This window comes from Zootermopsis nevadensis, unplaced genomic scaffold (assembly GCF_977971745.1).
Source record: "Zootermopsis nevadensis isolate Lab colony 2312 unplaced genomic scaffold, Znev_1.0 Znev_ptg000025l, whole genome shotgun sequence".
Taxonomy (NCBI): Eukaryota; Metazoa; Arthropoda; class Insecta; order Blattodea; family Termopsidae; genus Zootermopsis; species Zootermopsis nevadensis.
This window is the reverse complement of record NW_028259157.1, coordinates 14159695-14172808: the sequence shown is the minus strand read 5'-3', so window position 1 is coordinate 14172808 and position 13114 is coordinate 14159695. Positions and strand designations below refer to the sequence as shown.

The window sequence follows — 13114 nt, the reverse complement described above, 5'->3', positions numbered from 1 at the left end:
TTTCATCTTCTTAATCTCGGACTGGAAAAAAGTATCATCACCTGAACAAAATCAAAAAACAAACATTAATTTCAATCAAAGCAAATAAAATTAACTGAAAACAAAATAAATATATTCTGCGTAGGACTTCTCAAGACTTGGGACAAGTGACTTCTCAAGACTTGGGACAGTGACTTCTCAAGACTTGGGACAAGGGAATTCTCAAGACTTGGGACAAGGGACTTCTCAAGACTTGGGACAAGAACTTCTCAAGACTTGGGACAAGAACTTCTCAAGACTTGGGACGAGTGACTTCTCAAAACTTGGAACGAGTGACTTCTCAAGACCTGGGACAAGTGACTTCTCAAGACTTGGGACAAGAACTTCTCAAGACTTGGGACAAGGACTTCTCAAGACTTGGGACAAGTGACTTCTCAAGACTTGGGAGTCTAGTCCTGATAAGGATGGGACAGGTCAAATTTAGAAGGAAAAATTTTCAAATTTTTCGAAAAATCAAAAAACGCTGCAAACCTACTGAAATGCGCACAAAACCAAAAATTTTCGGAATATTCGGGAAAAAATTAAAAGTTGAAATTTTTCAAAATTCTTAGTTTTGTGCGCTTTTTGGACGATTTGCTACGTTTTTCGATTTTTGAAATTTTTCGAAAAAATTGAAATTTCTCAAAGGGGTACCCCTTTGAGAATTTTCAAAAATTTTCAAAATTTTAAAAAAATTAAAAACGACTGCAAATGGCGCGAAACGCGAAAAAAACTAAGAATTTTCGAAAAAAATTGAATTCAATTAAGACAGGTGAGGCACAGCCCTAAACAAGCAGACAAGACTTGGGACAATAACTTCTCAAGACTTGGGACGAGTGACTTGTCAAGACTTCGGACAAGAACTTCTCAAGACTTGGGACAAGAACTTCTCAAGACTTGGGACAACAACTTCTCAAGACTTGGGACAAGAACTTCTCAAGACTTGGGACAAGAACTTCTCAAGACTTGGGACAAGTGACTTCTCAAGACTTGGGACAAGAACTTCTCAAGACTTGGGACAAGAACTTCTCAAGACTTGGGACAAGTGACTTCTCAAGACTTGGGACAAGAACTTCTCAAGACTTGGGACAAGAACTTCTCAAGACTTGGGACAAGTGACTTCTCAAGACTTGGGACAAGTGACTTCTCAAGACTTGGGACAAGAACTTCTCAAGACTTGGGACAAGAACTTCTCAAGACTTGGGACAAGTGACTTCTCAAGACTTGGGACAAGAACTTCTCAAGACTTGGACAAGAACTTCTCAAGACTTGGGACAGGAATTCTCAAGACTTGGGACAAGTGACTTCTCAAGAATTGGGAGTCTAGTCCTGATAAAGATGGGACAGGTCAAATTTAGAACGAGAATTTTCAAATTTTTGGAAAAATAAAAAACGCTACAAACCTTCTCAAATGCGCACAAAACCAAAAATTTTCGGAAAATTCGGAAAAAAATTAAAAGTTGAAAATTTTCAAAAATTCTTAGTTTTGTGCGCTTTTTGGACGATTTGCGACGTTTTTCGACTTTTCGAAATTTTTCGAAAAAATTGAAATTTCTCAAAGGGGTACCCCTTTGAGAATTTTCAAATTTTTTCGAAATTTTAAAAAAATTAAAAACGACTGCAAATGGCGCGAAACGCGAAGTAAACTAAGGATTTTCGAAAAAATTTGAATTCAGCTAAGACAGGTGAGGCACAGCCCTAAACAAGCAGACAAGACTTGGGACAATAACTTCTCAAGACTTGGACGAGTGACTTGTCAAGACTTGGGACAAGAACTTCTCAAGACTTGGGACAAGAACGTCTCAAGACTTGGGACGAGTGACTTCTCAAGACTTGGGAAAAGAACTTCTCAAGACTTGGGACAAGTGACTTCTCAAGACTTGGGACAAGAACTTCTCAAGACTTGGGACAAGAACTTCTCAAGACTTGGGACAAGAACTTCTCAAGACTTGGGACAAGTGACTTCTCAAGACTTGGGACAAGAACTTCTCAAGACTTGGGACAAGAACTTCTCAAGACTTGGACAAGTGACTTCTCAAGACTTGGGACAAGTGACTTCTCAAGACTTGGGACAAGAACTTCTCAAGACTTAGGGACAAGGACTTCTCAAGACTTGGGACAAGTGACTTCTCAGACTTGGGAGTCTAGTCCTGATAAGGATGGGACAGGTAAAATTTAGAAGGAAAAATTTCAAATTTTTCGAAAAATCAAAAATGCTGCAAACCTTCTGAAATGCGCACAAAACCAAAAATTTTCGGAATATTCGGAAAAAAATTAAAAGTTGAAATTTTTCAAAAATTCTTAGTTTTGTGCGCTTTTTGGACGATTTGCTACGTTTTTCGATTTTTTGAAATTTTTTCGAAAAATTGAAATTTCTCAAAGGGGTACCCCTTTGAGAATTTTCAAAAATTTTCGAAATTTTAAAAAATTAAAAACGACTGCAAATGGCGCGAAACGCGAAGAAAACTAAGAATTTTCGAAAAAATTTGAATTCAGCTAAGACAGGTGAGGCACAGCCCTAAACAAGCAGACAAGACTTGGGACAATAACTTCTCAAGACTTGGGACGAGTGACTTGTCAAGACTTAGGACAAGTGACTTCTCAAGACTTGGGACAAGAACTTCTCAAGACTTGGGACAAGAACTTCTCAAGACTTGGGAAAAGAACTTCTCAAGACTTGGGACAAGTGACTTCTCAAGACTTGGGACAAGAACTTCTCAAGACTTGGGACAAGTGACTTCTCAAGACTTGGGACAAGAACTTCTCAAGACTTGGGACAAGAACTTCTCAAAACTTGGAACGAGTGACTTCTCAAGACCTGGGACAAGTGACTTCTCAAGACTTGGGACAAGAACTTCTCAAGACTTGGGACAAGGACTTCTCAAGACTTGGGACAAGTGACTTCTCAAGACTTGGGAGTCTAGTCCTGATAAGGATGGGACAGGTCAAATTTAGAAGGAAAAATTTTCAAATTTTCGAAAATCAAAAAACGCTGCAAACCTTCTGAAATGCGCACAAAACCAAAAATTTTCGGAATATTCGGAAAAAAATAAAAGTTGAAATTTTCAAAAATTCTTAGTTTTGTGCGCTTTTTGGACGAATTGCTACGTTTTTCGATTTTTTGAAATTTTTCGAAAAAATTGAAATTTCTCAAGGGGTACCCCTTTGAGAATTTTCAAAAATTTTCGAAATTTTGAAAAAAATAAAAACGACTGCAAATGGCGCGAAACGCGAAGAAAACTAAGAATTTTCGAAAAAAATTGAATTCAATTAAGACAGGTGAGGCACAGCCCTAAACAAGCAGACAAGACTTGGGACAATAACTTCTCAAGACTTGGGACGAGTGACTTGTCAAGACTTGGGACAAGAACTTCTCAAGACTTGGGACAAGAACTTCTCAAGACTTGGGACAACAACTTCTCAAGACTTGGGACAAGAACTTCTCAAGACTTGGGACAAGAACTTCTCAAGACTTGGGACAAGTGACTTCTCAAGACTTGGACAAGAACTTCTCAAGACTTGGGACAAGAACTTACAAGACTTGGGACAAGTGACTTCTCAAGACTTGGGACAAGAACTTCTCAAGACTTGGGACAAGAACTTCTCAAGACTTGGACAAGTGACTTCTCAAGACTTGGGACAAGTGACTTCTCAAGACTTGGGACAAGAACTTCTCAAGACTTGGGACAAGAACTTCTCAAGACTTGGGACAAGTGACTTCTCAAGACTTGGGACAAGAACTTCTCAAGACTTGGGACAAGAACTTCTCAAAACTTGGAACGAGTGACTTCTCAAGACCTGGGACAAGTGACTTCTCAAGACTTGGGACAAGAACTTCTCAAGACTTGGGACAAGGACTTCTCAAGACTTGGGACAAGTGACTTCTCAAGACTTGGGAGTCTAGTCCTGATAAGGATGGGACAGGTCAAATTTAGAAGGAAAAATTTTCAAATTTTTCGAAAAATCAAATAACGCTGCAAACCTTCTGAAATGCGCACAAAACCAAAAATTTTCGGAATATTCGGAAAAAAATTAAAAGTTGAAATTTTTCAAAAATTCTTAGTTTTGTGCGCTTTTTGGACGATTTGCTACGTTTTTCGATTTTTTGAAATTTTTCGAAAAAATTGAAATTTCTCAAAGGGGTACCCCTTTGAGAATTTTCAAAAATTTTCGAAATTTTGAAAAAATTAAAAACGACTGCAAATGGCGCGAAACGCGAAGAAAACTAAGAATTTTCTAAAAAATTTGAATTCAGCTAAGACAGGTGAGGCACAGCCCTAAACAAGCAGACAATACTTGGGACAATAACTTCTCAAGACTTGGGACGAGTGACTTGTCAAGACTTGGGACAAGAACTTCTCAAGACTTGGGACAAGAACGTCTCAAGACTTGGGACGAGTGACTTCTCAAGACTTGGGAAAAGAACTTCTCAAGACTTGGGACAAGTGACTTCTCAAGACTTGGGACAAGAACTTCTCAAGACTTGGGACAAGAACTTCTCAAGACTTGGGACAAGAACTTCTCAAGACTTGGGACGAGTGACTTCTCAAGACTTGGGACAAGTGACTTCTCAAGACTTGGGACAAGAACTTCTCAAGACTTGGGACAAGGACTTCTCAAGACTTGGGACAAGTGACTTCTCAAGACTAGGGACAAGAACTTCTCAAGACTTGGGACAAGAACTTCTCAAGACTTGGGACAAGTGACTTCTCAAGACTTGGGACAAGTGACTTCTCAAGACTTGGGACAAGAACTTCTCAAGACTTGGGACAAGGACTTCTCAAGACTTGGGACAAGTGACTTCTCAAGACTTGGGAGTCTAGTCCTGATAAGGATGGGACAGGTAAAATTTAGAAGGAAAAATTTTCAAATTTTTCGAAAAATCAAAAAATGCTGCAAACCTTCTGAAATGCGCACAAAACCAAAAATTTTCGGAATATTCGGAAAAAAATTAAAAGTTGAAATTTTTCAAAAATTCTTAGTTTTGTGCGCTTTTTGGACGATTTGCTACGTTTTTCGACTTTTCGAAATTTTTCGAAAAAATTGAAATTTCTCAAAGGGGTACCCCTTTGAGAATTTTCAAATTTTTTCGAAATTTTAAAAAAATTAAAAACGACTGCAAATGGCGCGAAACGCGAAGTAAACTAAGGATTTTCGAAAAAATTTGAATTCAGCTAAGACAGGTGAGGCACAGCCCTAAACAAGCAGACAAGACTTGGGACAATAACTTCTCAAGACTTGGGACGAGTGACTTGTCAAGACTTGGGACAAGAACTTCTCAAGACTTGGGACAAGAACGTCTCAAGACTTGGGACGAGTGACTTCTCAAGACTTGGGAAAAGAACTTCTCAAGACTTGGGACAAGTGACTTCTCAAGACTTGGGACAAGAACTTCTCAAGACTTGGGACAAGAACTTCTCAAGACTTGGGACAAGTGACTTCTCAAGACTTGGGACAAGAACTTCTCAAGACTTGGGACAAGAACTTCTCAAGACTTGGGACAAGTGACTTCTCAAGACTTGGGACAAGTGACTTCTCAAGACTTGGGACAAGAACTTCTCAAGACTTAGGGACAAGGACTTCTCAAGACTTGGGACAAGTGACTTCTCAAGACTTGGGAGTCTAGTCCTGATAAGGATGGGACAGGTAAAATTTAGAAGGAAAAATTTTCAAATTTTTCGAAAAATCAAAAAATGCTGCAAACCTTCTGAAATGCGCACAAAACCAAAAATTTTCGGAATATTCGGAAAAAAATTAAAAGTTGAAATTTTTCAAAAATTCTTAGTTTTGTGCGCTTTTTGGACGATTTGCTACGTTTTTCGATTTTTTGAAATTTTTCGAAAAAATTGAAATTTCTCAAAGGGGTACCCCTTTGAGAATTTTCAAAAATTTTCGAAATTTTAAAAAAATTAAAAACGACTGCAAATGGCGCGAAACGCGAAGAAAACTAAGAATTTTCGAAAAAATTTGAATTCAGCTAAGACAGGTGAGGCACAGCCCTAAACAAGCAGACAAGACTTGGGACAATAACTTCTCAAGACTTGGGACGAGTGACTTGTCAAGACTTAGGACAAGTGACTTCTCAAGACTTGGGACAAGAACTTCTCAAGACTTGGGACAAGAACTTCTCAAGACTTGGGAAAAGAACTTCTCAAGACTTGGGACAAGTGACTTCTCAAGACTTGGGACAAGAACTTCTCAAGACTTGGGACAAGAACTTCTCAAGACTTGGGACAAGAACTTCTCAAGACTTGGGACGAGTGACTTCTCAAGACTTGGGACAAGTGACTTCTCAAGACTTGGGACAAGAACTTCTCAAGACTTGGGACAAGGACTTCTCAAGACTTGGGACAAGTGACTTCTCAAGACTAGGGACAAGAACTTCTCAAGACTTGGGACAAGAACTTCTCAAGACTTGGGACAAGTGACTTCTCAAGACTTGGGACAAGTGACTTCTCAAGACTTGGGACAAGAACTTCTCAAGACTTGGGACAAGGACTTCTCAACACTTGGGACAAGTGACTTCTCAAGACTTGGGAGTCTAGTCCTGATAAAGATGGGACAGGTCAAATTTAGAACGAGAAATTTTCAAATTTTTGGAAAAATAAAAAAACGCTACAAACCTTCTCAAATGCGCACAAAACCAAAAATTTTCGGAAAATTCGGAAAAAAATTAAAAGTTGAAAATTTTCAAAAATTCTTAGTTTTGTGCGCTTTTTGGACGATTTGCGACGTTTTTCGATTTTTCGAAATTTTTCGAAAAAATTGAAATTTCTCAAAGGGGTACCCCTTTGAGAATTTTCAAATTTTTTCGAAATTTTAAAAAAATTAAAAACGACTGCAAATGGCGCGAAACGCGAAGTAAACTAAGGATTTTCGAAAAAATTTGAATTCAGCTAAGACAGGTGAGGCACAGCCCTAAACAAGCAGACAAGACTTGGGACAATAACTTCTCAAGACTTGGGACGAGTGACTTGTCAAGACTTGGGACAAGAACTTCTCAAGACTTGGGACAAGAACGTCTCAAGACTTGGGACGAGTGACTTCTCAAGACTTGGGAAAAGAACTTCTCAAGACTTGGGACAAGTGACTTCTCAAGACTTGGGACAAGAACTTCTCAAGACTTGGGACAAGAACTTCTCAAGACTTGGGACAAGAACTTCTCAAGACTTGGGACAAGTGACTTCTCAAGACTTGGGACAAGAACTTCTCAAGACTTGGGACAAGAACTTCTCAAGACTTGGGACAAGTGACTTCTCAAGACTTGGGACAAGTGACTTCTCAAGACTTGGGACAAGAACTTCTCAAGACTTAGGGACAAGGACTTCTCAAGACTTGGGACAAGTGACTTCTCAAGACTTGGGAGTCTAGTCCTGATAAGGATGGGACAGGTAAAATTTAGAAGGAAAAATTTTCAAATTTTTCGAAAAATCAAAAAATGCTGCAAACCTTCTGAAATGCGCACAAAACCAAAAATTTTCGGAATATTCGGAAAAAAATTAAAAGTTGAAATTTTTCAAAAATTCTTAGTTTTGTGCGCTTTTTGGACGATTTGCTACGTTTTTCGATTTTTTGAAATTTTTCGAAAAAATTGAAATTTCTCAAAGGGGTACCCCTTTGAGAATTTTCAAAAATTTTCGAAATTTTAAAAAAATTAAAAACGACTGCAAATGGCGCGAAACGCGAAGAAAACTAAGAATTTTCGAAAAAATTTGAATTCAGCTAAGACAGGTGAGGCACAGCCCTAAACAAGCAGACAAGACTTGGGACAATAACTTCTCAAGACTTGGGACGAGTGACTTGTCAAGACTTAGGACAAGTGACTTCTCAAGACTTGGGACAAGAACTTCTCAAGACTTGGGACAAGAACTTCTCAAGACTTGGGAAAAGAACTTCTCAAGACTTGGGACAAGTGACTTCTCAAGACTTGGGACAAGAACTTCTCAAGACTTGGGACAAGTGACTTCTCAAGACTTGGGACAAGAACTTCTCAAGACTTGGGACAAGAACTTCTCAAAACTTGGAACGAGTGACTTCTCAAGACCTGGGACAAGTGACTTCTCAAGACTTGGGACAAGAACTTCTCAAGACTTGGGACAAGGACTTCTCAAGACTTGGGACAAGTGACTTCTCAAGACTTGGGAGTCTAGTCCTGATAAGGATGGGACAGGTCAAATTTAGAAGGAAAAATTTTCAAATTTTTCGAAAAATCAAAAAACGCTGCAAACCTTCTGAAATGCGCACAAAACCAAAAATTTTCGGAATATTCGGAAAAAAATTAAAAGTTGAAATTTTTCAAAAATTCTTAGTTTTGTGCGCTTTTTGGACGATTTGCTACGTTTTTCGATTTTTTGAAATTTTTCGAAAAAATTGAAATTTCTCAAAGGGGTACCCCTTTGAGAATTTTCAAAAATTTTCGAAATTTTGAAAAAATTAAAAACGACTGCAAATGGCGCGAAACGCGAAGAAAACTAAGAATTTTCGAAAAAAATTGAATTCAATTAAGACAGGTGAGGCACAGCCCTAAACAAGCAGACAAGACTTGGGACAATAACTTCTCAAGACTTGGGACGAGTGACTTGTCAAGACTTGGGACAAGAACTTCTCAAGACTTGGGACAAGAACTTCTCAAGACTTGGGACAACAACTTCTCAAGACTTGGGACAAGAACTTCTCAAGACTTGGGACAAGAACTTCTCAAGACTTGGGACAAGTGACTTCTCAAGACTTGGGACAAGAACTTCTCAAGACTTGGGACAAGAACTTACAAGACTTGGGACAAGTGACTTCTCAAGACTTGGGACAAGAACTTCTCAAGACTTGGGACAAGAACTTCTCAAGACTTGGGACAAGTGACTTCTCAAGACTTGGGACAAGTGACTTCTCAAGACTTGGGACAAGAACTTCTCAAGACTTGGGACAAGAACTTCTCAAGACTTGGGACAAGTGACTTCTCAAGACTTGGGACAAGAACTTCTCAAGACTTGGGACAAGAACTTCTCAAAACTTGGAACGAGTGACTTCTCAAGACCTGGGACAAGTGACTTCTCAAGACTTGGGACAAGAACTTCTCAAGACTTGGGACAAGGACTTCTCAAGACTTGGGACAAGTGACTTCTCAAGACTTGGGAGTCTAGTCCTGATAAGGATGGGACAGGTCAAATTTAGAAGGAAAAATTTTCAAATTTTTCGAAAAATCAAATAACGCTGCAAACCTTCTGAAATGCGCACAAAACCAAAAATTTTCGGAATATTCGGAAAAAAATTAAAAGTTGAAATTTTTCAAAAATTCTTAGTTTTGTGCGCTTTTTGGACGATTTGCTACGTTTTTCGATTTTTTGAAATTTTTCGAAAAAATTGAAATTTCTCAAAGGGGTACCCCTTTGAGAATTTTCAAAAATTTTCAAAATTTTAAAAAAATTAAAAACGACTGCAAATGGCGCGAAACGCGAAAAAAACTAAGAATTTTCGAAAAAAATTGAATTCAATTAAGACAGGTGAGGCACAGCCCTAAACAAGCAGACAAGACTTGGGACAATAACTTCTCAAGACTTGGGACGAGTGACTTGTCAAGACTTCGGACAAGAACTTCTCAAGACTTGGGACAAGAACTTCTCAAGACTTGGGACAACAACTTCTCAAGACTTGGGACAAGAACTTCTCAAGACTTGGGACAAGAACTTCTCAAGACTTGGGACAAGTGACTTCTCAAGACTTGGGACAAGAACTTCTCAAGACTTGGGACAAGAACTTCTCAAGACTTGGGACAAGTGACTTCTCAAGACTTGGGACAAGAACTTCTCAAGACTTGGGACAAGAACTTCTCAAGACTTGGGACAAGTGACTTCTCAAGACTTGGGACAAGTGACTTCTCAAGACTTGGGACAAGAACTTCTCAAGACTTGGGACAAGAACTTCTCAAGACTTGGGACAAGTGACTTCTCAAGACTTGGGACAAGAACTTCTCAAGACTTGGGACAAGAACTTCTCAAGACTTGGGACAAGGACTTCTCAAGACTTGGGACAAGTGACTTCTCAAGAATTGGGAGTCTAGTCCTGATAAAGATGGGACAGGTCAAATTTAGAACGAGAAATTTTCAAATTTTTGGAAAAATAAAAAAACGCTACAAACCTTCTCAAATGCGCACAAAACCAAAAATTTTCGGAAAATTCGGAAAAAAATTAAAAGTTGAAAATTTTCAAAAATTCTTAGTTTTGTGCGCTTTTTGGACGATTTGCGACGTTTTTCGACTTTTCGAAATTTTTCGAAAAAATTGAAATTTCTCAAAGGGGTACCCCTTTGAGAATTTTCAAATTTTTTCGAAATTTTAAAAAAATTAAAAACGACTGCAAATGGCGCGAAACGCGAAGTAAACTAAGGATTTTCGAAAAAATTTGAATTCAGCTAAGACAGGTGAGGCACAGCCCTAAACAAGCAGACAAGACTTGGGACAATAACTTCTCAAGACTTGGGACGAGTGACTTGTCAAGACTTGGGACAAGAACTTCTCAAGACTTGGGACAAGAACGTCTCAAGACTTGGGACGAGTGACTTCTCAAGACTTGGGAAAAGAACTTCTCAAGACTTGGGACAAGTGACTTCTCAAGACTTGGGACAAGAACTTCTCAAGACTTGGGACAAGAACTTCTCAAGACTTGGGACAAGAACTTCTCAAGACTTGGGACAAGTGACTTCTCAAGACTTGGGACAAGAACTTCTCAAGACTTGGGACAAGAACTTCTCAAGACTTGGGACAAGTGACTTCTCAAGACTTGGGACAAGTGACTTCTCAAGACTTGGGACAAGAACTTCTCAAGACTTAGGGACAAGGACTTCTCAAGACTTGGGACAAGTGACTTCTCAAGACTTGGGAGTCTAGTCCTGATAAGGATGGGACAGGTAAAATTTAGAAGGAAAAATTTTCAAATTTTTCGAAAAATCAAAAAATGCTGCAAACCTTCTGAAATGCGCACAAAACCAAAAATTTTCGGAATATTCGGAAAAAAATTAAAAGTTGAAATTTTTCAAAAATTCTTAGTTTTGTGCGCTTTTTGGACGATTTGCTACGTTTTTCGACTTTTCGAAATTTTTCGAAAAAATTGAAATTTCTCAAAGGGGTACCCCTTTGAGAATTTTCAAATTTTTTCGAAATTTTAAAAAAATTAAAAACGACTGCAAATGGCGCGAAACGCGAAGTAAACTAAGGATTTTCGAAAAAATTTGAATTCAGCTAAGACAGGTGAGGCACAGCCCTAAACAAGCAGACAAGACTTGGGACAATAACTTCTCAAGACTTGGGACGAGTGACTTGTCAAGACTTGGGACAAGAACTTCTCAAGACTTGGGACAAGAACGTCTCAAGACTTGGGACGAGTGACTTCTCAAGACTTGGGAAAAGAACTTCTCAAGACTTGGGACAAGTGACTTCTCAAGACTTGGGACAAGAACTTCTCAAGACTTGGGACAAGAACTTCTCAAGACTTGGGACAAGAACTTCTCAAGACTTGGGACAAGTGACTTCTCAAGACTTGGGACAAGAACTTCTCAAGACTTGGGACAAGAACTTCTCAAGACTTGGGACAAGTGACTTCTCAAGACTTGGGACAAGTGACTTCTCAAGACTTGGGACAAGAACTTCTCAAGACTTAGGGACAAGGACTTCTCAAGACTTGGGACAAGTGACTTCTCAAGACTTGGGAGTCTAGTCCTGATAAGGATGGGACAGGTAAAATTTAGAAGGAAAAATTTTCAAATTTTTCGAAAAATCAAAAAATGCTGCAAACCTTCTGAAATGCGCACAAAACCAAAAATTTTCGGAATATTCGGAAAAAAATTAAAAGTTGAAATTTTTCAAAAATTCTTAGTTTTGTGCGCTTTTTGGACGATTTGCTACGTTTTTCGATTTTTTGAAATTTTTCGAAAAAATTGAAATTTCTCAAAGGGGTACCCCTTTGAGAATTTTCAAAAATTTTCGAAATTTTAAAAAAATTAAAAACGACTGCAAATGGCGCGAAACGCGAAGAAAACTAAGAATTTTCGAAAAAATTTGAATTCAGCTAAGACAGGTGAGGCACAGCCCTAAACAAGCAGACAAGACTTGGGACAATAACTTCTCAAGACTTGGGACGAGTGACTTGTCAAGACTTAGGACAAGTGACTTCTCAAGACTTGGGACAAGAACTTCTCAAGACTTGGGACAAGAACTTCTCAAGACTTGGGAAAAGAACTTCTCAAGACTTGGGACAAGTGACTTCTCAAGACTTGGGACAAGAACTTCTCAAGACTTGGGACAAGTGACTTCTCAAGACTTGGGACAAGAACTTCTCAAGACTTGGGACAAGAACTTCTCAAAACTTGGAACGAGTGACTTCTCAAGACCTGGGACAAGTGACTTCTCAAGACTTGGGACAAGAACTTCTCAAGACTTGGGACAAGGACTTCTCAAGACTTGGGACAAGTGACTTCTCAAGACTTGGGAGTCTAGTCCTGATAAGGATGGGACAGGTCAAATTTAGAAGGAAAAATTTTCAAATTTTTCGAAAAATCAAAAAACGCTGCAAACCTTCTGAAATGCGCACAAAACCAAAAATTTTCGGAATATTCGGAAAAAAATTAAAAGTTGAAATTTTTCAAAAATTCTTAGTTTTGTGCGCTTTTTGGACGATTTGCTACGTTTTTCGATTTTTTGAAATTTTTCGAAAAAATTGAAATTTCTCAAAGGGGTACCCCTTTGAGAATTTTCAAAAATTTTCGAAATTTTGAAAAAATTAAAAACGACTGCAAATGGCGCGAAACGCGAAGAAAACTAAGAATTTTCGAAAAAAATTGAATTCAATTAAGACAGGTGAGGCACAGCCCTAAACAAGCAGACAAGACTTGGGACAATAACTTCTCAAGACTTGGGACGAGTGACTTGTCAAGACTTGGGACAAGAACTTCTCAAGACTTGGGACAAGAACTTCTCAAGACTTGGGACAACAACTTCTCAAGACTTGGGACAAGAACTTCTCAAGACTTGGGACAAGAACTTCTCAAGACTTGGGACAAGTGACTTCTCAAGACTTGGGACAAGAACTTCTCAAGACTTGGGACAAG

General features: G+C 38.6%; 1 long non-coding RNA gene across 1 annotated transcript in view; it reads right to left on the bottom strand.

The window, feature by feature from the left end:
* Positions 1–18: 18 nt before the first annotated feature.
* LOC147872660 (uncharacterized) overlaps positions 19–13114 on the bottom strand; it is a 37810-nt gene continuing 24714 nt past the window's right edge. The window contains exon 3 of the long non-coding RNA XR_015537086.1: positions 19–41. This is a non-coding gene — a long non-coding RNA (uncharacterized LOC147872660). The remainder of the gene's footprint in view (positions 42–13114) is intronic.